The sequence below is a fragment of the Bubalus bubalis genome, chromosome 3 (genome assembly GCF_019923935.1).
Source record: "Bubalus bubalis isolate 160015118507 breed Murrah chromosome 3, NDDB_SH_1, whole genome shotgun sequence".
Lineage (NCBI taxonomy): Eukaryota > Metazoa > Chordata > Mammalia > Artiodactyla > Bovidae > Bubalus > Bubalus bubalis.
The window spans coordinates 70,718,469-70,742,243 of record NC_059159.1 but is presented as its reverse complement, the minus strand read 5'-3'; the positions used below and the strand labels follow the sequence as shown (position 1 = coordinate 70,742,243).

At 46.6% G+C, this 23,775-nt stretch overlaps 1 long non-coding RNA gene across 1 annotated transcript; it reads left to right on the top strand.

Moving 5' to 3' along the window:
• Positions 1 to 732: 732 nt before the first annotated feature.
• Positions 733 to 23,073, top strand: LOC123332747. Its single transcript, XR_006549740.2, has 2 exons — positions 733 to 14,844; positions 22,442 to 23,073. It is a non-coding gene; the product is annotated as an uncharacterized LOC123332747 (long non-coding RNA).
• Positions 23,074 to 23,775: the final 702 nt, after the last annotated feature.

Here is a 23,775-nt window from a genome sequence, read left to right as displayed (position 1 = left end):
AGAGAGACATACCCAAAAGATGAGTTTTGACAAGAAATAGGGTTAGACTGTAGCACAAGCGGATGAGTAAATACAGAAACCTTGCCTGGAACAAGTGGTGTGGGGTCCTTTTAAGAACGGCTGTGTAATTCCAGAGTTTAGTGTTCGCATGCGTGTGTGTGTACTGTATATATGCTTCCATGGATGAAATGTTTGATGAACAGAGAAAAATACCGTAAACAGACATGAACAGAAAAAAAAAAAAATCAAATGCTATTTTATCAGACAACGCACTTGTTCACCTTGATGACAAGCCACTGTTTCCACAACTATGCAAACCCTCCCGCCTTCGCCTCCGCGCTCCATCTCCCGCACAGATTTTTCTTTGTACCAGAACCACAATATCCAACCTCTGGTTCAAGGTGAGCATGCTACAGTGATTCTTTTCCTAAATTTAAGAGCTCCCAAGAAAACGTTCCTTTTCTTTCCAATGATTCGATGTAACCCTGTTTGGTTCTGTAAGTGAACTGATGTGTATTTTTACATTTCGGTTATATGTTTACAAAAAAGCTTTCCATCCTCTTATCTATTCAAAATAATTATTTTCTTGATAAAGTCTAACTTTTATAGGATATTTGGGGGATGTGTTGACTTAAGGCAAGAAAAAAATTTGGCTTAAGTGGAACAATGAGCATGTGACCTCGGGGGTGGGGGTGGGGGTGGGGTGGGGATGTTTGTGGACCTGCAGCTAACTTAGCACCTACACCTTGGTCCTGAATAAAGACCCCGGCAGGGAGCCAGATACTCTGGGAAGGATTTGATCCGGGGATTTTTCTTTCCTTACTTGTGGGCCTCTATATGGAGTAACCTGTCCCCAGAGGGTGAACTCGTATTTCCTACCCAGCTTTATGCCAGCCTCATCCTTCCCACCGACTTGACGCACTCCACCCGGTGCCAAAGCCCAGTTCCCTGCCTTGGCGCTGCTTCCTGCTCGCCCTCTCCTCCCTTGGCAGCCGCTGAGTGGGGCCACTGCCTCTGCTTTCAATCTGAAAGTTAGAAAGGATGTCTCCAAGAACTCGACCCCTGAAGCACTGAAGAGGTCAGCCCTCGGTTGCACATCACTTGGAGGTATTTGCAACACAACCTTAGCTCTGGAGACAGCGGTTCCAGGTTTCACTTACAACCCACCCTGGAACCATCTTGGCCAAGCCCTTCTTCACAAGGGGTAACAGAGGAGTTGCTGGGTGGAAGAGCGATCCTGAGGTTAGACAAAGCACAACGTGGGCAGGGGCAACCCTGCACGCAGAAGGCAGCTTCTCAACTTCTCCGGTTGTCTGCACAAGTCTGAGTTTTGCACACAGTTTACACATCTTGCACAAGGTGGCCGAGCCATCCGAGACACTTTTTAAAAGATAAATTCAGACACTGCCTAACTGCTCCAGCACAACCTGCTTCCACCCCATGGCTGGTGGGAGCTTGAACGGAATTCCTCTGGAATGAGAAAGGTCGGTCCTCTGACAAGAATGCATTTTCTCTGTTGGCCTCATTCCCTGCCTCCCCATCCTACACAGACTCTTAGCGACTCAGGGGATCTTACTCAAGTGCTGTTCATTTGCATTCTGTCCTGTTCCACAGCTCACTCCTGCTAAGACCCATCCCTGGAATTTATCACTCATTATTTCTCTTTTCCTCCTGAAGAGGAGTTCTTTTACCCTTGGAAGTACCATTCTGGAGACCTTTAAGTCTATCTGACACAGACCTAGGAGTCTTTCCTAGAAGCCAGCTCACCTCTATAGCTCAGAAAACATCTAGGGAATCAATACCAGGATGCCAGGATACCAGGAGATTTCTCAACCCCTGGCCCTGCTTAAAAAGTGACTGAGGGGCTGGTGGGACCCTGTGAACCCTGTGACCCCACTCCTCTCCCATCAGCTCACCTGAGCTCAGGCCCTGGGCCAGCCTAGAGGACCCAGAGGCTCCGGGTCTTCCATGATGTTCAGAGTTGAGGGCAAATGAACCAGGGCCAAGGGGACGTGGTCTCCATCCATGGTTCCTCCACCATGGCCTGGTCAGAGTGTCCAGCACCTCTTTTGGGGCCGTGACAACCAGCCTCTCTGGGAAGGGGCATGCCCACCTCCTGGGGCTGTGGCATCACTGAGTTTCCACTGCAGTCTACACCTGGTGGCTGTGCCTGTTCAGAGGTAACGATTCACTCGAAGCACAAACAGAATCTTTGCCCAGGAGAGTCTTCCCCCTCAGGGGATGAGTCCCACTGTGGAGCAGGAGCTGACCCTCCATCAGGTGGATGGTGGCCGCTGATTGGTATCTGAGACCGTGCCAGCCCCAGATATGTAGAGTTCTGGATGCCATGGCCAGAGAAGTCAGGTGCAGCCCTGAGCCCTCTCTGTGGTGGAGGAAGAGCCTCATCTGAGATGCAGTGTGTCCTCTTGTGGGGGAAGGGGACAGTCGCTTTAGAGGAAAAGAGTATTTAGGATGCCCGGAGTTTCAGGATGTCAGAGTAAGTCCCATCAGCGTGACCTGTGGGCAGGTGACATTAACCTTCTTGGAGGGCTGGAGGCATCAGATGCAGCTCACCCTAACTGAGGCCAACAATATGGAAGGCCGTGTCCTGGTGCCTGCGAACAGTGATGTCATCTAAACCTTTACAATAATCTGGCAAGATGAGAAACCCCATTCCATTTTACAGATGAGGAGACTGAGGCGTGGGGAGCTCAAGGGTCCTGTGGTCAGTCAGGGGTCCAGCTGGGGGTCAGACCTGGATCTTTGGTCTTCCAGGCTTCTCTTTGTGCCCTTTCCCAATGGTTCACAGAGGCCAGCTAGCCAAGAGTGCCTGGCAGGGACAGCTTGGGACCAAGGCTGTCCTGGCATTTTTGTGTCCTTGTAGATGGCCATAGAGGCTAGGAGAAGAGTGAGTTTTAGAGGACTAAGAGTTTAATGACAGTTTATGAGACGGGGTATCCCCGTGGGAAAGGATGCCTGTTTCCCATGTGAGTTCTTGGAGAGCTGGTGTCTGCTTTGGTGTCCTGAGAACTTCTGTATCTCCTTTCGTGGGGTTTTGTAGTGGTGGGTTTTGTGTGATCGATCTTGAAAACAGAGGTGATCTCCAGACAAGTGGATTATTTCTCTAAGGGTCCAATAGGAATTAGGACAGAATCAGAAACTTAACCTTCACTGGGTAAATTCTGAGAAGGTTGTTGAAGATACTGGCTGTGATGCGGCAGAGAGGAGGAGGCTTCTCGACAGGCAAGTCCCCGTGCGAGCCTGGCATTCAGAGAGAAGCGGAGTTTGTAGGTGTGGGCAGCCAGGGAACCTACATCGTCTCTCTGTCCCCGCTTCCTAGGCCAGGCACTTGTCTTCCTTGAGCCTTGGTTTCCTCATCTCTGAAACATGGAAGTGAGCCTGGTGACCTCCGTTGTGGGTCCCAACCTGAAAGGTACGAAAATAGCGAGAAAGGCAGACGCACTCACAAACGCCTTGACAACTGAGACTTTGGGATGATGAGCGTCGGGAGCCACTGTAAATTCCTAAGCTGAGGGATGAAATGACCAGCATGGAAATACTAGGCTGAAAAAACTGGTTTTCACTGTGATGTGAACTGATTAAGGGAGGAAAACAAGATAAATGAGAGAGGAGGAGCACCTGGGCAAACAGATGGGCAGGAAAGGGCAGAGTAGGGAAAGCTGAGGAGGAGAGAGAAGAGCCCTATTGCCCTACTTCCTCACGAACGTAGGTCAGCCTCCTAATTTACATGTTCGTTTACAGTTATGTCAGCTTGATGCCTCCTGGGCTCACGCATGCACATACACACACACCACACACCACACACGCACAACCTTAATCCTGCTGTAGTCAGAGCAGTTACCTACTGAGAAAAAAAAAAAAAAACCCAGTCCTTGGGCAGAGCTGGGGCTTCTTCAGAGCACAAAGGAACAATGGAATCTCAGGGTTTGAAGGGGACTCAGACGCCACCTGATTATTGCTTGTCCACACAGTCACAGACAAAATGGCATCAGACTTTTCTCAAGGCCTCCCCTCGAGTGAAAATACTCCTTATTGAATGCCTGGAGTCAGACAGCCCCCTCCTGTAAGGACTCCAACGCTGTCTGTTGCTCAGCAGGCTGATTTCTTCTGCTTCCCATCTCTGAGGGAAGGGGGACCTAGTCCCTGGATTAGTGAGCCCTCGACCACCACTTCCCAGGAACTCCTAGTGGGGCAAGACTGGGAATCGCTTGAAAATGATGGTCATAAGCTCACCTTGTCTTTGTCTCCTGAAATGATGCAAAATTAAGATATATCGACCTCCTCCCCTCCCCACAGCCCCGCTCCAGGCTGGAGATGGCTGCTCACTTTGCTGTGACTCGGTTTCCACACGTCCTCAGATGAATTGTTTTTAGTTCCTCTCGCACTGGGTTCTGCCGCTATGTTATTCCTTCTCGGGATGATGTTTTATGTTCAAAATTCAAACATGACTCTTGCCTTGAGATGTACTTCAGAAGACAGGAGGAGGTTTCTGGTTATGGTCTTGGGGGAGAAAATATAGGGTCTTTAAAGTTCTTACAACATTGTGGCCCCTTCCCTTCTTCCCCAAACTATTCTCTCCTTGCATTTTCTTAAAATGCAATCCAGTCTGGGTGGTGCTCTTCACGTGCCAGGCACTGTGCCAGGCACTGGGGCGGCAGAGGGGAAAGGTGCTCTCTTAGGGGATCTGCAGTCCAGCAGAGGAGAAAGATGATCCACAGACAGATGGGACAGCACAGCAACGCCCCCATCCTGGAGAGCAGGGCTGGGTCCCGCCCAGCATGGGCCGGACTTTAAGCTTCCCTGACGTGCCATCACTCAGGCACCAGCCTTCCCACCCTGTTCCCTCCCCCAATCCTAAGTCTCCCAGACTCACCAGGCATTCCTCTTGGACCCCTCTGTCTTCCCTCTTGCCTGAGCTGACCCGTTCCTAGCTATTTCCCAGCAACATAAATCCCATCCAAAACAGGATCACAAGCAGAGACAAAATACCTACTCAATAGACCGTGGAAGCTTGACTGCAGCTCGCTTGTTGCCCCGTCAGTGTCTCTGAGCCCTGCTTCCTCCGCGCTTCCTCTAGGGTCTCCAGGGCCTTGAGAGTCACTAGCCACAAGCCCGAGTTACTCCTGCGCCTTCTGGTTGGAGCCCCTAAGATCTCTGCCTGCACTTGGCTGAGCCGACCCTTTCTTGGCTGGTCCTTCCACTGTTTGCCTCCACCAGCCAGGCGTCCCCTCCTGGTCCCTTTACCTCACTCCATCCTTCTCCCATCCAAGACATCAGACAAGGACTAGTTGGCTTTCTCATCAGCTACCACTGCCTGACAGCGCATTTTACGATGCAAAATGCAATTATAGTAAAAACCAAGGCTGAAGATGACCTTCTCGGTGGCCTTTTAAGCTCTCTTTTGGAAAGGCTGTAAAGGGAAGTGATAAAGGGAAAGGAACGATCCCAGCAACCCAAATCAGTAGGTGCTCTTGACCTCACCCACTAGGAGAGCAGGGGATCCTCGGAAAGTAAAGTCATGCTGGAGACGTCACAGCTGAATTGATTGCCAGCTATTTCCAGGCATGTGTCAAGGGCCCTCCGAGGCCAGTGGTCCCCGGTGCAGTGGCTGCAGAGGCGAGGGTGCCCACAGACACCCTTACTGTCAACCCCCAGGCGCTGAACCCCCGAGGCTGCCCCACCCCCACCTGCAGGGATCCAGAGAAGAGCCCTGTGGGACAGGTTACTCCTTATTACATAGGTGAAAATTATATAGAGAGATATATTATATAATTATATATTTTTTCCTGGGCACAAAAGCAAAAATACAAACTTTCTTTATTATACCAGGGCTTGTAATTGAACACACACATGATTCCCTGACTTAAAAAAAAAAAAATTTTTTTTTTTCCATTTTGAAGCAGGTATTTTTTTAATGGGGCTTATTTTGGGGTTTGAGATCACTGGGCTTCTTGCCCTGTGAATCCACGCTTGCTGCTGTGTTGAAAATGCATACATTGGTGACCACAGTATTAAGCCAAATTTAAACTCTTTAGTCTCCTTCATCTGTAAGTGTTATGTATCTACCTCATTATGATTTTTTTGGTTTCCTGTGCTTTCGTGTTGTGTACAATGTCAGAGGTGAAATGTAGATAAAAATATATATATATATATAAATATATATTTTTTGCTTTGCAATAAAGTTCAAAGCTATAACACAGACTATTCATGAAATGCCACAGCCTTTTATTGTGCTCTGTCCTCTTAGTTGTGAATTGTCCTGGGAGCCCTTTTGCTGATTCACCCAGAATCAATATTATTGTTTGTCATTTGATGAATTCTTCTAATTATTTTAACTGTATTTTTCCGACACATTGAATAAGACATTAGGATTCTTGAACAACTCTTGGTTCCAAAGGTGCTTTATTTCTGTGGACTCATGTGATCAAATGGAAGAAAAGTGTCCCTGCAGACTTGAATCTTCCAGATAAAATGATGGATCTTAATGCCATTGGGTTTAGAACAAAAGGTTTGTGCGCAGGGGGAAAAAGGAAACATTGGTTTGGCTTTGATTTTTCAAAGCTTTCGATTTTGATTTATGTCCCAGCTTTCTGTTTTTAATTTCAATCTCTTGGCATGGAACACGGTACCCACGAACTCCCTAGCATTCTCATCTGTCTTGGCTGCTTTCGACATTTTGACTTCGCCGTTTTCTCTAGGTTGATTTCTTTGCATTGTGCCGTTTGGTGGTGAACCACCCTGTGCCCAGCCCTTACATCTCCAGCCTTGTGAAACCCTCTTCCGTACCATGTGTTAAGAGGAATGGCACCCGGGGAATGTTTGTAGTTGACAAGCCAGCGATGCCGTAAAGACCCAATTACAGAAGAATCCTGACCAATTACAGTACAGGGTGAAGGGAACTTGAATAGAAATTTCAAGGTGGATTATCTGCAATTGACTCCCCTTTTCTCTAATTCGAACACAATGACTTTCTTTTAACTAAGCAATTCAGGTCATGAGTCCTAGAAACTTCGTGTTTTTCTGTATCTTTTGCCAAAATATGGAAGACATTTCTCAACTTCATTAAATATGTTTTCAATGGGATAAAGAAAGGTCTGTAAATTAAAGAGCCTTTAAAATGATACTTGAGTGATACTCTGTACATGTCTTTTTTTAAAATTCCCCAGCTCCAGGGAGCTAGGGAAAAGTTGTAATCGAAGTAGGGGAGAATAATTTCTACAAATGCCGTGTTTTCCCTTGAAACACATGCAGTGACTACAAAAAAAGAAAAATGCTTACGATTCAATTTCATATTATGTCCTGTTTTCCTCCTTTTTTTTTCCTTCTGATGATCATAAGAAATTGCTTGTGTGTATTAAGAATTTCCACTTGTGTTTGGGGAGGTTTGCCTTTCTCCTTAACAATGCCGAACCGGCATTCCAACAGCTCTGGCTAGATTATACCTTGCCTGTTCTCAGCTATTTCTCTCTTTTTATGGTATAATGGTCTGTGTATAAATTGAAATGCAGATAAGATGTGTACTGAAGATGGAACACACTGGTGTTGACTTGAAGGGGAAAAAAAATCTAATGATAAATATATATTTATCTATCAATCTATCTATATACCTTAAGTAGGTGAGTGGAAATATATGATATATCCACACACCCACACACAAAACACACACATAGGCACAATGACAATAGACTTCCAAAGTTGGTTTTAGGTTCTGAGGAATTTGCCACCTCACTGAGCTTCCCAAGATTCCAAAATTTCTTTTGAAATAATTGTCTAAGAAGTGTTTTGCTTTGTTTTTTAGGTACTAGAAAGCACAATTCTAATTATTCCCTGTTCCCTTGGGGACATAACGTAGATTCAGAGGAGCCCACTTGTAGGTGAGTTTCTATGGGATCCTTTCTTGCACCACCACCTTCCGGCTCGCCCAGTGCTGAAAGAAATTTAACTACAGAGCCCTGCACACCCCCCTGTCTTTGTTCCATCTTTCCACTCATCTCAAGCCCCCCACTTTCCCATAGGGGAGACCTTGTTTGCTGGAGACCCTTCCAAACTCTGGATCCTGGACTGACTTCTCTCTCCATGTAGGTTCTGGGCATTTCCACACTTGGGGTCACCTTTCCTGGATGACCAGACCCATTGCACCTCCAAATCGCCACCAGGATACAGGTAGCTAGGAGATTCCAGGGTGAACAGAAGGAACTCCTTGCTGTGGCTGGGGCAGAGGCATTTTAGGTAGGCATGTTCATGGTCCTAAGCACCAGGTTTAATCTGTTTCTTATAGAGGAAGGACCCAAACGCACCAGGCTCTAAAGGTAACCCTGGGAGAGGGTGTGACATGACCTCTGAGCCAGATCAGCCAGTATGGTCCATGTGGTGCCCCACCCCTGGCCCACAAGCAAAGCTCCCTTAGTTGAGAGGGAATTTCCAACAAGACAGAGTGAGCTTGAGGATGGGGAGAAGGGAGTTAAGCTTCACCTCACTGTTAAAAGGTGTTTTCTGCATGGCGGGTTGGTCTTTGGCCTTGACCGTTGTTCTTGGGTTGTTGTGGAAAGCATGGGCACTGACCTGAGGCTGCTATGCATTCTCTTCCACTGTTACTAGTCTGGACGCATCTCTGTCCTGGAGAAGGGAGAGGGCACTGTCCTGGGAGGTGATCATTCTAGATAGAGTTGCTTTCAGTCCTGCTTATGGTTGTGTCTTGCTCTTGAACCTCTGGGGAAATCTCCAACCTGGACTCCACTTCTGAATCGCTAGCTGCTTTCTGGTGGCCTGTTTTGAGGCAAGGATGACTTCTGTGTTTGCCTGAGGTACTTTGAAGTCACTTTGAAATTAGAGGTGGAAAGTGTATTTCAATGGGATGTGGCAAAGGATGCAAGAATGTCTCTTACTCTGCATTTGAAGTGTGGTACAGCCGTGGTAGAGACGTCTTGATCTTGGACCATCAGGTCTGCCGTGTGCTCTGCCCCTTGCAAGGACAAGGTGGGTGGATGATGAACTCATTTCACCTCGCTGCAGCTTTCCTGCCACACAGTATTCCCACTTCAGATCTGGTCTGTCAGCTGGCTCTTAAATATGTATCAAACACCTACTCTGCCAACAGCAGGGCTAGAATGGTAGGGGCGCTAAAAAGAAAACACACCTCAAGGAATAAAATATGAGAGGCAAGAAATGTACATAAATAATCATAGTACAGTGACAAGCAGAGCCCTGAGAGAGTGCAGAGTGCTAGGGGCATCCTGAACAGAAGGCCATGCTTCCAATCAGAAAGAGAAGAGGAAGCTTCAAATGGACTGGCCTTTGAGTTGGGTTTTAAAGGCTCCATAGGATACGTAAAGATAGATCAGTTGGGTTGACCATGCTTACAGTCGGGTGACATCATTGCTTCATGTGAGGTGTTGGCTGCCTTCTGATAAGAACTCAAGACAATTTCCAGCAATGCCACTGTCTGCTCACATTCACCAAGCCTCGTTGAAAGGAGAGTCCTTCAAACTGCAGCCAGTTTCTCTTCAATTGGTGATGTGATTCAGAGAATGGCGTCCCCTTGTGGCTAAACCCTCTCCCTCCTTGAAGGCTTCCCAGAGTTCCCAGAGTGGGGCTCAAGGGGTGCTCATGTGTGTTCACGTGCACGGCTTGCCTCAAAGCCTAGTTCCCTGCAGCTTGGGTGTGTCTAAAACCCATTCCTCTGGTCCTCTCAGTGCAGTGGAAGCCAGAAGGAATAAGGTCATCAAGTAGTGGTGACAGGCTTATGGGCCTCACATCTCTGCAGGTGAGGGCAAATCAGAGGATTAGAAGGTGTCCATCAAGTCTGATTTAAAGCCAAAGGGCAGGAAGGCTTGAATGTTGCATGGGATTTCTGAAAGCTCAAAGCTGCCCACGAGACACAAAAGAGCCCACTCTCTGCTTCTTAAAAAGTTTTGGTTCAGCCCTGGTCAGTCCAACATCCTAGGATATTTTAAGAACGCTGCAGCCTCCCAGAGTGACTAGACCTCAGCCAGCTTTGGGTGCTCCCTGAAGCAGCTAGGAGCTGGTCGCTGTGGGCTCAGCATATCCTAAAGGGGGCTGAGTCTTTGGGATCTGAGGAAAGGCCCGCTTGTTTCTATAGTTAGTGCAGTGGTTCTGGGCCTTTCCAGATGCCATAAAAAGGGTATTGATGAAAAGGAGGCCAAGAAAAATTAGGGTTTGTCTGACCCTTTCCCCAGTGGCCTCCAATTTCTTCAGCCCTACACACAGATTGCACCACAGTTTCTTTAGCTTGGTTTCATGTTCTGAGAAGAAAAAAAAAAAAGACATTCAGACATTGGATGAGACAAGGCACAAAGAAACTGGGCAAGCACAAGACCCTTCCCAGCCTTCCTAGAATTCACGTTTCCCCATCAGAGTGGCCTGGCCTTTGGTGCAGACCTCAGAATCTCAGCATGTCTAAGTCAACATGCATGGGTGGCTGTTCTGAACATTAGACCCTGATAATAGAATAAACAGGCTTGGTCCTCTCACTGGAATCCCCTGATTGTATGGGTTTACAGAGTATAGGTCTGTCTGGTTCATTAGTCATTCTCTCTTTAACCTCCATAAAATAAGTCTTTGCTGCCAATCCATGGCCTGGAATCTTTTCGTAATGGGAAGGGTGATGACCACCTGCGTCCCTAACCATATCAGTCCAGTATCCTTTCAGAAAAGTGGGCTGCTGTTTTGCAGAAGTCATCTTTAAGAATATGTTAATCGTGATCTTATTATCTGGGGGAATTTAATGTAGATCCTTAATTTACAGAGGAGGAAAGAGACATTGGGGTTTGAATCATTTGCCCAACTTCCCTTGATTAATGAAAGACAAACCACCATGTGGGCTCGGGTGTCTTGACTGAATGGCCATACACCCCTCATGTAAATTGGTGGGATTATCTTACCTTTCTTTTCTTCCTGCTGCCTAATAGAACTCTGAGGGTCCACCTATGATGGGACATTTATCTCAGCCTGCAGCAGACTGAATGGCTTGACTTGTGTATAAACAACTCATAGTGAAATGGACTAAGAGCAGGGGGCCCTCAGTTATCAGCTTGAGTCAACATATGGAAAAGAAATCCTCTGTATTCAACAAGAGTTGCTGCCTCCAGACAGACTGCCCCACAGAACTTGGAGAACACTGGTTCTAACTCTGCTTTGTCTCAGGTCAAAACTGAAGCAGTCTCTCCCAATAAGAAGGGGAGCCCCTCCCCTGAGAGCCAAGGGCTCAGGACTCTTGACTCAAGGCCAGTCTGTTCATTCATAACTTAGTCTCCTTATTTACTCACTCATCCTTCAGCTAGAAAATAGCCCAGGCACGGGAGTAGAATTTGTTCTCAAGTAATTAATAGTCTGGACAGAGTACTAGAACCTGTACATCAAGTGCTGAAGGGTAAGCCTTAAAGTTATGGGTCCAGATACAGCTCTTTGAGCTCTAAGGGAGAGAAGATGATGGTGTTGTCAGCTCTTTGCCTCCACTGGTCTTTCTGAAAGATTGCAGAGCACCCCTAGTGGGTGGCACATCTTGGATTTTGGACCTTAAAACAATGTGTCCCCTACTCTTCTTCTCCTCTCCCTAAAAAGTAGCCCCCGGTGGACACCAATATATTGGTTCCCTTGACTACCACTTTTAGCAGATACCTCTTGCAAGATCACCAGGAGCCCTTCTCTAAAGCAGTGCTGTCTTAGGGAAGATGGCTTGACCAGAAAGAAGAGACAAATCGAGAAGAGTAACGCGAAGACTCCTCTTTCTCTAAGATAGATTGCTTTAGAAAGAAAACAAGTTGCTTCACCTGCAGTCGTGTTAGCCTTGATCTGGAGACTGAAACGGAATGCAGATAAGGAATTTAGGAAAGGACTCTGTCTTAGATTGGGCTTCTGTAACAAAGTAACATAAGCTGGGAGACTTAGAAACACACATCGATTTCTCTTAGTTCTGGAGGCTGGGAAGTCTGAGATCAAGATGTCATAGGTTTGGTGTCCAGTGAGAGATCTCCTCCTAGTTTGCAGGTGGCTGCTTCCTTGCTGTGCTTCCCTAATATCTCAGTTGGTAAAGAATCTGCCTGCAATGCAGGAGACCTTGGTTAGATTCCTGGGTCAGGAAGATCCCTTAGAGAAGGGATAGGCGTGTCCTCATGTGGCAGAGAGAGCTCTGGTCCATTCTTCTTATAAGGGCACTAACTTCATTCACAGGGGCCCCACCCTCATGATCTCATCTAAATCCGATTATCTGTCAAGGGCTCTACCTCCAAATACCATCACATTGGGAATTAGGGTTTCAACATATGGAATTTGGGCATGAGACAGGGGCAGGGGACACAAATGTTTAGTCCATAGCAGACCTCTTTACCTCCAGGAGATGAAAGACCAAAAACTCAACATATGTACCCCATCCCCCTGAGCTATTATTCTTAGCCATCATTTCTTCATGTCCATGAACACATATCTCCATCCTGAGTTTATGGGTTTACAGAGTATAGGTTCAGCAGTGTGCTATGAATGTGTGCATGGGGTGTAGAGAACAAGAGAGAAGGCTGTCATCTTAGGAAGAGACAAGGGGAAAAGGAGGCACAATGGCATGACACAGTCAGCTAACCTTCAAGGTTTCCTATGAAATACAAACCCCTGGGCTGATCCCCACAAGACATTCACTCTTATGATGCCCCTTTAGGCCAGTGATGAACTTGTATTTCATTCCTTTTAACACTGATTCTTTTGGGTGCACTGCTCTGTTCTCATGGTGAATGCTGATATCTATCTGGAGGTGCATAATCAGAAGAGTTTTTGAAGTACAGGTATAGCACATCTATTGCAGTCGCCACTAACCAGATGCCCATCTCTAAACGTGTTAACCTCCAAGTAAGTTCATTTCAAAGCTACAGATTATTCAATAGGTGGTGGTTTTTTTTTTTTTTTTTTTTTTAAAGTCCTCATTGTTTAACAGTGATGAGGAATAGTGGGGTTTTAAAAGTTATTTTTAATTTCCTAATCTCCTAGTTCAGTTCAGCAAACTGGACCACTGTAAGTCTGCCAGTTCTTATATCCAGTGCTTTGCTCTAAGCGTGGCTGAGTGAGAGCAGGCTGGAGAGACTTTCGTGGTAGAAACACAGATTGTTTAGGAAGCTGTGCTGCTCCATCACACGGCCAAGGAGCGCTGCCTCCAGCCCCACCTTCCTTCCAAACAGGGTCCCACCTCCACACAATCCATTTGCAGTAGCAAGGCAACTGGAATCACCACCAATCCACTGAACCAGCTGAAGTACAATTTCTTTCCTGCAAAATGAAAGCAACACTTCCTAAGGTCCCTTCTCAACCCAGAATTCTGTTATCAACACACAAACTCATTCAACAAATGTCTATGAAGCTCATTGTCTCCAGACTGTGAACTTCTTCTTAAAAAGAAAAAAAAAAACAGGAGAAAAAATGTCTTAGCTTCTCCTTTTAAACTCATCCTCACGTTTGTGAGCATAAGAACGGGGAGATCGTCCTTAAATGGAAGGTAAACATCTCCTGAATCATTCAGCTCTGTTTTTCTCTTGCTCAGAAGAGGAACTCAAATTTCCACCATCTTTATAAACATACTCAAAACATGTATCTTGAAGGTAAAAACATTCTGCATCTCCCAATCCCTCTCTTGTTGATGTTAACCACGTTAAGTGTATTGGGGGAAAGACCAGACCAGAGCATCTGCTAGTCAGGAGAGGAGAATCAGCTGTATTGAATGCACAGAGATTATTGACCAGACCCACTTCCCCCACCAGCATCCCTGGGCTGACTGTGCCTGTTCTCTGCGGCCACATTTCTGGGAATCTCTTTCAGCCAGCGCAGCTCCACAATTAATGGTCAACAGTGTTAAACAGACTCTGGAACTGAAAATGGGTTATCGCAGCCCAGTTCTGGAAATTTTCACCAGGCCTCACATTTGCCTGAGTTTGGCAACAGGAACTCAGCCCAGAGGAATCTTGGAGCATTTCTTCAGCATTTAAGCCACACTATCTATCATCTCATTCCCTAACTCTATCCTGTCCCTTTACTCGCGTAAGTACACTTGTGATCAACGATCCTTAAATGATACTTTAATGACCGACCGCCAGATTAGAGACACATGATTTGGCAAGAGTAGATCTAGCTGGGCAGGCCTTTCAGGGTTCATCTCGAGCAGGGGCATTGGCTGAGGCCATTCAGGCAAAGCAGCTTGCGCCTTTAAAAAATCCTCCTTTGGAGGGGAGACCTGCAGTCTGTGGTCCCTGTAGATCTAAGTTGGCTTGGAAGTGACCAGCCCCTCAGTGGCACCCAGAGGTGTGAGCAGGCAGCTTGTTTGGAGTTCCACCACTACTGTGCCCCAGAGGGCCAGGCCTTTCAGAGCTGGGGGAAGAATGCAAAGAATGTTTCTAGGGCAACCGCTTTGCTATAATAGGCCAGGTTGGGCCCCTAACCCCGCCCCCCCAGGGAAGGCTGGGTAGGAAACGGGATTGGGGAACCTAGGAAGTGCAGGGTCTCTTATAGTCAAAGCAATGAGGACCTGTGAGCACCTTGTGCCAAAAGGAAGGGATGCACACACAGGTTCTGCCTGATTCCACAGCCCCTGGGGTAAGAACGAGCCAGGGACGCGTGCTAGGGGAAGCCTCATGCTTTGGCTGAACATGGTGCTCCACCGCCCCCCGGGGAGCACAGCCAGCGTGGTGTGGGGGCGCTGAGCCTGCAGGGTCTGACAGAACTGTCTTTTCATCTCGAGGAATGTAGCAAAATGTGCCCAAAGTTCCTCTCGGGCACAGATTGCAACCAATAATTGCGTTCTTCCTGGGCGCCTCACATTCTATATCAAAGGTAGGAAGCTTTCTAACAGAATGGAGGAATGTGTGTTTCTTCTTTTTCACAAGGTGTAGGTGTGAGTAAAGGGGTCACTCACCTACACAGGTCATTCACGGGAGGCAGGTGGGTCCCACCACCCAGGCACGTCCCAGGGGGATGGCAGACGGGGCCGCTAACCCTGGACTTAGGACGGGCAGATCCCAGGCCCTGATCCCGCCATGGCTGTCGAAAATTATCCCCTTTTAATTTCAACAGGCTTGGGGAGAGTTTGCTCCACTGAGTTAGGAAGAGGTGAGGCTTGAGAGGGTTGGGAGGAAGAGGGGCTCAGCAGTCTTTTGGCCTGAGGTCCATGCCAGCGCCTGCCCCCGCCTCTTGGGACAGAGATAAGGGCTCTTGGAGGCTCTCCAGGGCGCCTTCCTCCCCCTGACCCATTCTGACTGTCAGCTCTAGAATGGAAGCATGTGATTCCTCATCACCCTTCCCTCTTCTCTGTCCCTCAGCATAAGTATGAAGGCTGTCACTTGTCACTTCATTTCACCCCCTGGGTGGCTCTTCCTTTCAGGTGTGATGTGTGGTTCTTGACTCTTTCCTCTGCATCCTTCCCAGAACCTGAGGCTCTGAGACTGAGCTTGACAGAGGCCATCCCTTTGGCCAGACAAGGGCTCCTTGGTCCCTGCCTGTCCCACCCCCACCCCAGCCCTTGCTTAGCAGTTCCATGGTCCTTTCCTAGGGGGGTGATTCTCGATGGCACAAGGGCGTGACCTCCATCACGGTTTCCTTTGACCCCCTGAGGTGGTGCTTCCTCCTCTTCCAGTAGCCTGGGACGGAAGGCCAAAGCACAAAGCGGCAGTGCCCAAAGAGGCTCGTGCTAAACCAATTCTTTTTAAGTATGATGGGAAAGCTCAGTGACGTGAGAAACTCCCTTCAGATGCTCTACCCTTCAGCCCCAGATTTCCAGTCCTTTTCTGGTTGGACTTTTCATACCATCCATTTATTATTATTATTATTATTATTTTCAACGGAAGAAGACACTCATGCTAATGAGTGGTTCAAAGGACACCATCTTTTGTTACTGTTCAAAGGAGTGAAGACCATCATCATGACCTGTGTTTCTGTTGAGACATCTATTTCTCGTGCTGGGTTGCTTTCAGACTGGTGCATCCTCACTTATCAGGGACCTCTGATTCCAGCAGAGTAAAATCAGCTACTTACTCTAGTTACTGTAAGCAGACACATAACTTTTACTGTAATTTGAAAAACCTTGCACTGTAATGGTTTCAAAACAAAACAAAAAGCAAATCTTCTCAAAACTGATTTTGTATTTTTGATTACATCTGAATTCTCACATTTTTGTATCTCACCGTGACCACGGTAGTGCTTCCATAGTTTGTGTTCAAGGTCTTGTTTCTTTCCAGGTTGAATTCTTAGGATTGTGTTGATGCCAAGTGTTTCAGGGGCAGGACTGGGGCCTGGCTAGCAGACCTGTCTGGGGGTTGAGTGCTCCCTCGGCCAGATCACCGGCTGGCACAGGGAGCCTGGGGACCCAGTGAGCCGACGTCGCATTCCATCGCGTGAATTCCCACAGACAGCTCATATCTCCAACTAATCTAAGGCCAACTGTTTTGGCCAAACCTTTGCCAAGGACTCTCAAAACTGAGCTCCCCCCACCCCTGTACTACCCAGCTTCCTGGGTAAGGGAGGACATTTTTGAAAACAAAACTTGTGAAATTAATTTGTGATTATGGTTTTTTTTTTATCCTTGCTGGAAACGTGCTGGAAACCAGACAGCATGATGTTAATTGCTCTATCTGCTTTTCCAAACCAATACACCTGTTGTGCTCTTTTGCTTCTTAGTGAAGAAAATTCTAGACACAGACCTAACTATGAACTCTTTTCCTCCTGTACTTCTATTAGCAATTCTCCCTATGTATTCCTAACTTGTTGAAGTGTTTTCCTTCTTAGCATTGCTTCTCATATCTTACTTTATTCTTTTTACTGAACAACAACAACAAACCCACAAAGGAACAAATAATCTCTTTCTCTTTTTCTCTCTTTCTCTCTGATGTGTAATGTTGTGTTGTCCAGATTCTGTATAAAACTATGTATATGATGTATCTGATATTTGGCAGCCACTGGCTGTTACTTTAACCAATATAATTAACAAAAAAAAATGCATAATGTTGGTGTTTGATTTTTTTTTACAAAAAAAAAAAAACAACCTAGTTAAGATGTTTGTGTATTTTTGCATGGTTAAAATGTACTTAGTGCATTGAGAAACGTTGTGGAGGTACTCAGTGAAAAGGCCGGTTTACTTTTTGATTCTAATGGTGATTGGTTGTTGACCAGACTATTCCCTACGATGTCCGTCTTTAATTTAGCATAATTCTATTTATAACTTGTTTTATGACTCAAGATTCTGCATAGTGTATCTATCTCTCTCTATTGTATTTACTGTTCCTTAAAACCAGGTTGTGGAAGTTCATGTCGTCTGGCACAGATGTCTCCATTGTCGATTTCTGCTGAGTTGTGTTCCCTTTGATTTGCTGTGCAGTCCAGACCTGAAGCAAACCCCCACCCCATAGACAAAGGCTGTCATCCCTCATTCTAGAAGGCTGTTCCTCTGAGCAGTACTGCGGTTTTCCCTCGCCATGGAACGTCAATTTCCACCGCCCCCCCTCCCCCGCTAAACCTAGTTATGTAAAAAGGAGGAGAAAAGGTCAGGGAGTTAGACAGAAATGTACAAATTATTTATATTTTATACATAATAGTATATATATTATAGATAGACAAGCAGATAGACTTTAAATGCGAATTAAGCAGAAAGGCAATGGAAGATAGCAAAAGACTCAGAGAGAAAGACCCAGGGTTTTCCTCCCAGGTGTGTGACTAGATCAGTATAAGAGCTGCAGGAAAACTGTTTGTCCTTCCTGCGCCTCAGTTTCCCCAGATGTAAGATGAGGACATGTTTTGGGTGGGGGACGGGAAGCAACTATACCTTCCTGCATCTTCAGCGCACTTAGAGCAAGAGTCGGTCATAAGAGACGGAGCTGCAGGGAGTCTGGTGACCGTGCTGGCAGCCTCCCTGCCCTTCTCAGGACACCCGGGCTTGCTCAGGGAAAAGATGTGTCATGTCTTAAAGGGCACGAGCCACTAGTCTGACATTACCCTGGCTTCTAGAATCTTCTCTTCCTTGAGGGGGCTCCTGCCCAGCTTGGAAGGAGGTGGGACTGGGAGGAAATGTCTCTGGCAAATGGAATTGACTTTCTCTCCCCTGGAATCCTGTTTCCTCTACTCGAGTCAGAATCATGGGCTTGCTTTTCCCCAGGGAACACAAGGACTTTCCTGTGCTATATCTTCTCACCCCCACTGCTGGGAACCAACAAGCACAGCATTGTTGTGCAACCAACATTGCTATTAGAAGCACCGGTATTTCCAGCATGTTTGGTTTTGTGGACCTGTCTCCAGATGGGCCTTTCCTTCCTCCTCAAACCCAGAGACACAGCTGGTCCTCTGAGGTCTTCAGGCTTCTTGGCTTTGCAGTGAAATGTCAGCTCTGACAGCCGGTGAGGTGGACACGGGTACTTGCTGCTGCTCTCGCTCTGCAGAGAGGAGACCTAAGAGCTCAGTCTCTCGTCTTGTCCATCCTGCTGGACATTCATAACCATGGGCACTGAGCTCATTACTGACCACTGCCGCAGATGTTTTTCAAAATATATTGACTTTTTAAAATTAGGTTTGAGGGGCACTTGCTATATCTCCTCAGAGTCAAGGTAGACTACATAGTGGCAAATGAGGAAACTCAAGTCCAGAGAGAGGAAGTAATTTTCCCAAAGAAACACAGCTATAAATTTGCATCAGGTCCCCAACCACAATGCTCCTTTCCCCTCTCCTGACTGTAACCGGTAGCTCAGAGACCTTCTTTTAATTTGTGAAATTCAGATGATACTTCCCAAACTGCCATGTTTTATGTAAGTTTCTGGGGAAGAGAAAAAAGAGTCTGTTTTCTCCGTTGCTGCAGTCAATATGAACAACAGACATAGACACAAACCCCCTCTCCAAACCGGGCTGTCTGTAAACCAAGTTAAGAGGGTAGGATTTGGAATAAAAAATGAGCTGATGTCTTGTTTACCTATATTTTGAAGGACGAGGAGGAACAATGAGAGAAAGAAATAGCAGAATTGCAATCTATAAATTTACTAAGTTTCTTGCCAGAACAGATTTTTCTAAATAATGGGAGTGGTCTGTGCACCCACCCGGTCACCCCATCTTTCCGTCAGCCATGTCAGCTTTCCTGGAGGTCTTCCACACCCATAGCATCTCATCTCCCTAGAACATGCCGTTGTTTCTTTTAGCTGTTTCAGGAGGCCACGGTTTTTCATCCAGGCAAGTATTCATAATTCTTACTATAAATCTTTTGTTTTCTTCTTTCCATTATGCACCTCTCTGCTAACTTTTATCTCAACTGAACCCCCAGAATCCAAAGCATGGTTCCCTTGTGTAAAATGGTGGACCCAGAACTTTCCTGGGTGTCCTCCTTCTAAAAATGGTACGGGACTTCCCACCTCACCTTCCTCCTTTTGGGACCTTGGAGCTGCCTGTTTTACTTGGCTTGTTCTCCTTTGGGAAAACACTCCTTGAGCTGTGTCCTCATAAGCTTACAAGGACATACATAGAACATTTTTATTTTAATTTTCAAGCTAAAGTCTATGGCTTGCTACCAAGGCCCCTTGATTCCCTACTTATGTCGTCACTGTGAGGAAAGTCCAGTGTTCAGCCTCCCTCTTAGCCTCTAGTTCTTAAAAGTCTTTTTCTTATCAAATGGATTCATATCTTTGATTCCAATTAGATTACAGTGCCGTTTCTCTAAAGAGATCGAGGAACCTGAGCTGAAGACTTTTGATGGGATTTATTCCTTTCAGGGGCTGCCATGCCAGCCTTTGACACCCCTACCCTGGTCAGAAATGTGACACCCCCTTCCCCCACCAGGCCCTCTATCAGGCTCCAGAGAAAACTACACATAGCCAGGGGTTCAGGAAGGACATTCAGTGTCCTTCCTGGTGGTGGCTCCTCCGAGACGAAGCAGCCACAGCCCCTGCTTGTCCCTTAGACAAGTGTTCAAGTGGCTACTTGAAACCTTAGAGGAAAAAAAAGAAACCTTAGGGGAGAGCGAGTGCCTTAGAAATGCTGAGCCTGAAAAGAGCCTTCAAAGAACGTGCCCCCTAACAGCTTTATGGGAGAAGGGTACCTGGCAGTTATGGCTCTTAAGGCAGGATTTAAATCGAAAAAACACACCCACCTGCTTTTCAACATGGTAACAGCAGAGCTGAAGAACGTGACATTGATTTAAGGATGTAAATGCAATCAATATATCTTTAAAAAAAATTTAATGGAGTATAATTGCTTTCCAGCATTGTATTATTTTCTGCTGTCCAGCAAAGTGAATCAGCCATGCAGATACGTATATCCCCACATTTTTGGATTTCTTTAAACTGTTGGTGCAAAGCCACTATGGAGAACAGCATAACGGTATCTTAACAAACTAAAAATAGAGTTGCCATATGACCCAACAATCCCACTCCTGCGCATAACACCCGGAGAAAACCATCATTCAAACAGATCCATGCACCCCAGTGCTCACTGCAATGCTATTTACAATAGCCAAGACATGGAAACAATCTAAATGTCCAACCAATATGTCTTAATGCTGTGCGAACACCCCGTGTGTTTCTGGACACTGGGTTCTCTCTGTAAAATGAGAGGTTAAGTTAGAGAACTTCCAAGGGGCCTTGTTTTATACTGTGACTAAAATCAAAACATATATTTAAATACAAACAAAAATCAAATTGTCCAATGAAGTCCCCCAGTAGGCTTCAACAGCAATCAACTCTTGACCAATCTTGTTTCATCTGGCACCCCACAGCTCGAGATCACATTGGTTTTATTATGGATTTGTCATTATAATCCTTGGATTCCTGGAAGAAATGTCACCCATTTTTCTTAGGACCAAAATAGTATGACTTCTACCAGAGAAAAGTCAGGCAGGACACTGGTCCCCAGACAGCTGACCATTGCCATTGGCATTTCTCCTTCTGCACGCCATTTCCCCATGAATGCCCCCTTTTGAGGTGAGGCTGAGTAATTAGATCATTGCCACCATATCCATGCCATTACATCTTCAGGCCCCAGGCATTTCATAGAGAGCTCTGGTATTAGGCTGCAACCTGGTGCTACAGGATGGAGGGGATGTTATCTTCTTTACTGAGCTTGCATTTGCTGGAGTGAGTTGCTGTACCTTTTAGAAACTGTCTTGAGAGCCAGTTCTTCAGTTCTAAGCTTCCGCAGTCAGATTACCCTGCATCTTGCCAGCCAGCCTGCCCAGAATGGGGGCAACTCTTAAGGTTTATCTTTTGCACAGTATTTCAAGGTCTGTTTCTTTCACTCCAGAACAAGGGCAAAGGAATAGGTTCTTCCATCTGTTTTGTTCAGTCTTCTGTATGTTTCTCTGTGAGTGGGTTCAGATCAAAGGAGCTTCCTTCAAACCCCTAAGGAACCAGCCATGAGTTTACAACCCTTGTCGGGACCTCAAACTCTGATGGACTTCATAATTGTCATTCCATCTGATGTAGGGGGAACGTTCCTGAACCCTGAAGGGCTAGTCCTGCCCTCTAACGGAGCATGGGTCTCACTGGGGCATTTGAGCATCAGGCCTTGCTTTCCAGGACACACAGAGTTCAAGGCCATTGGGATGGGTCAGATAGTCTACAGCAAAGGACTTACCCTAACTCTGCATGAGCCTTGGTGCTTCCACTTTTCACTCCCTGGCTGGGTGACCATGGATGGCCTGCCCTCGGGAAAGAGAATCTGGAGAGAAGTTGCCTCCAGCCAGAGCTGAGCCTCCTTGTCCACAGAGCCTTCCAAAGGGCAAACCCTGGGCTTTCACACACTGGACGCTTGGAGCTTTGGGAGCTGAGGTCTCCTGTGCTTGGGGCAGGGAGGTAGCTGAGGAGAAAGAGACTCCTTGCCTTTTGCTTAGGGCTTCCCTTGTGGCTCAGACGTTAAAGAATCTACCTGCAGTGCAGGAGACCTGGGTTCAATCCCCAGGTTGGGAAGATACCCTGGAGAAGGATATAGCAACCCACTCCAGTTTTCTGCCTGGAGAATTCTATGGACAGAGGAGCCTGGTGGGCTATAGTCCATGGAGTCCCAAAGAGTTGGACACGACTGAGTGACTAACACTTTCTCACCTTTTATTTACCTTCCATCTGGCTGAATTTAGCTGCCCTTAATTTCTAGTTTGCTAAAGTCCTTATTGCCTTAACAACCACCTACCAAGCAATTAGAACCCGAGGAGAAAGCCCTTTGCGTGGTGTTCATTTTTGAGCCCACACCTGTCCTGGTCTCCCCCACGCTGCTGTGCCTGAAGAGTCCCCAGCCTTGTCCCCAAAGCACTGGGTGAGCCTCTTGCTGAGATAGAAATGTTCCCAGGCTGAGGGGAAACCCAGTACTGCTCAGGCAGGAAGACCCCCACCCCCTGAACCCCTCACCCCCAGCCCCCTGCCCAAACGTTCACTACTGACCACTGTCTCCACCCTGCACATTTGCTCTGCTTCAGATCTGGACAACTCACCTCTCTCTGCGCCAACTCTTGTTCCAGAGACCCTCCAGCCCCCTCATTCTCAGAGCCGTTCCTGAAGACTGTCTAGACTCTCCGTTCTCCTGCACACCTTCCCTGCCTTCAGCAGCAGCACATTCCTTCAGCCCCTCCACCGAGCTCTTTAAAACGAAAGGCAGTTGCTGTCTTCCCGTGGACAATACTGAATGTATCTTCTGTAAGTGCAGACCATGTAGAGAAGTGGCTGGGTTCATCAAAAAAAAAAAAAAAGAAAAAAAAAAAAGGGTTTTTGTAAAGCCTGTTTATTTTTTTAAGTCGGTTTTGAGCATTTCTATTTTATCACCCTTCACATGGTCTTGGGGAACCCAAATTGTATCAAAGTCTCATGCCAAAACAAGCCAAAAGTTGTTTTCTTTACCTTTTTCCTCCATGCACCATGATTTAAATGATTGTTTCAGTGTCATTTTAAATGTTTTCTTGTGACATGTACTGACGATAAAAATCATCTTGACAAAAAAAAAAAGATTTATACATGAATCAGAAAGTATTTATTTCAATTTTGTACCTTTCCATTTTAATACATTATAATGTATTGACTCAACTGAGATAATATAAACAGTTCATTTTAATAACATGTGTGTACGCGTGCCTTTTCCTTTGTTCACGGTGGGGGAGGGGCAGAGGAGCACGGAGAGGAAAATCCTGGGTGCTTATTAGCAGCCCTGTCAGCCTCAGTGGCCTCTGACTGGACCAAAGGCTTCTCAGCAGCAGCTGGTGACCCCCGCCCCCAGAAGAGGAAGAGAGGTGACAAGGGAATTAAGGAGGTAAGTGGGTGGGCCCTCTGGGCATCACTGCCTCCTAACACCACCACCCCACCCCCCGCAATATCACTCAGGTAGGAAAAAAAAACCCTGGACCCCAAACTACTGACTCTTGGAATCTGAATGGAGGCTGGCAACCAAAGATTAGGATAAGGGCCATGTAGGGGAAAATCCCAGGCAGATGCAAGGCACAGAAGCTAGAGAGAAAACTCAGTGTTAAAAATTGGGCATGGTGGGTGGGACCTCCATGGTGGTCCAGTAGCTTCTACTCCGCTCTCCCAGTGCAGGGGCCCGAGTTCAATCCCTGCTCAGGAAGCTAGATCCCACAGTCCACACTAAGACCCAGTGCGGCCAAATAAATATATGAATATTTTAGAAACTGGGGATGAGGACGGGGAGAGACAGAAAAGTTCTAGGTTGTATTTTCCAAAGACAACACTTTCCCCCTAATACTTTATGCTAGAAATTCTGCCAGTGAATCCCTGGGACAAGCTGCTTTCATCAGAAAACCAC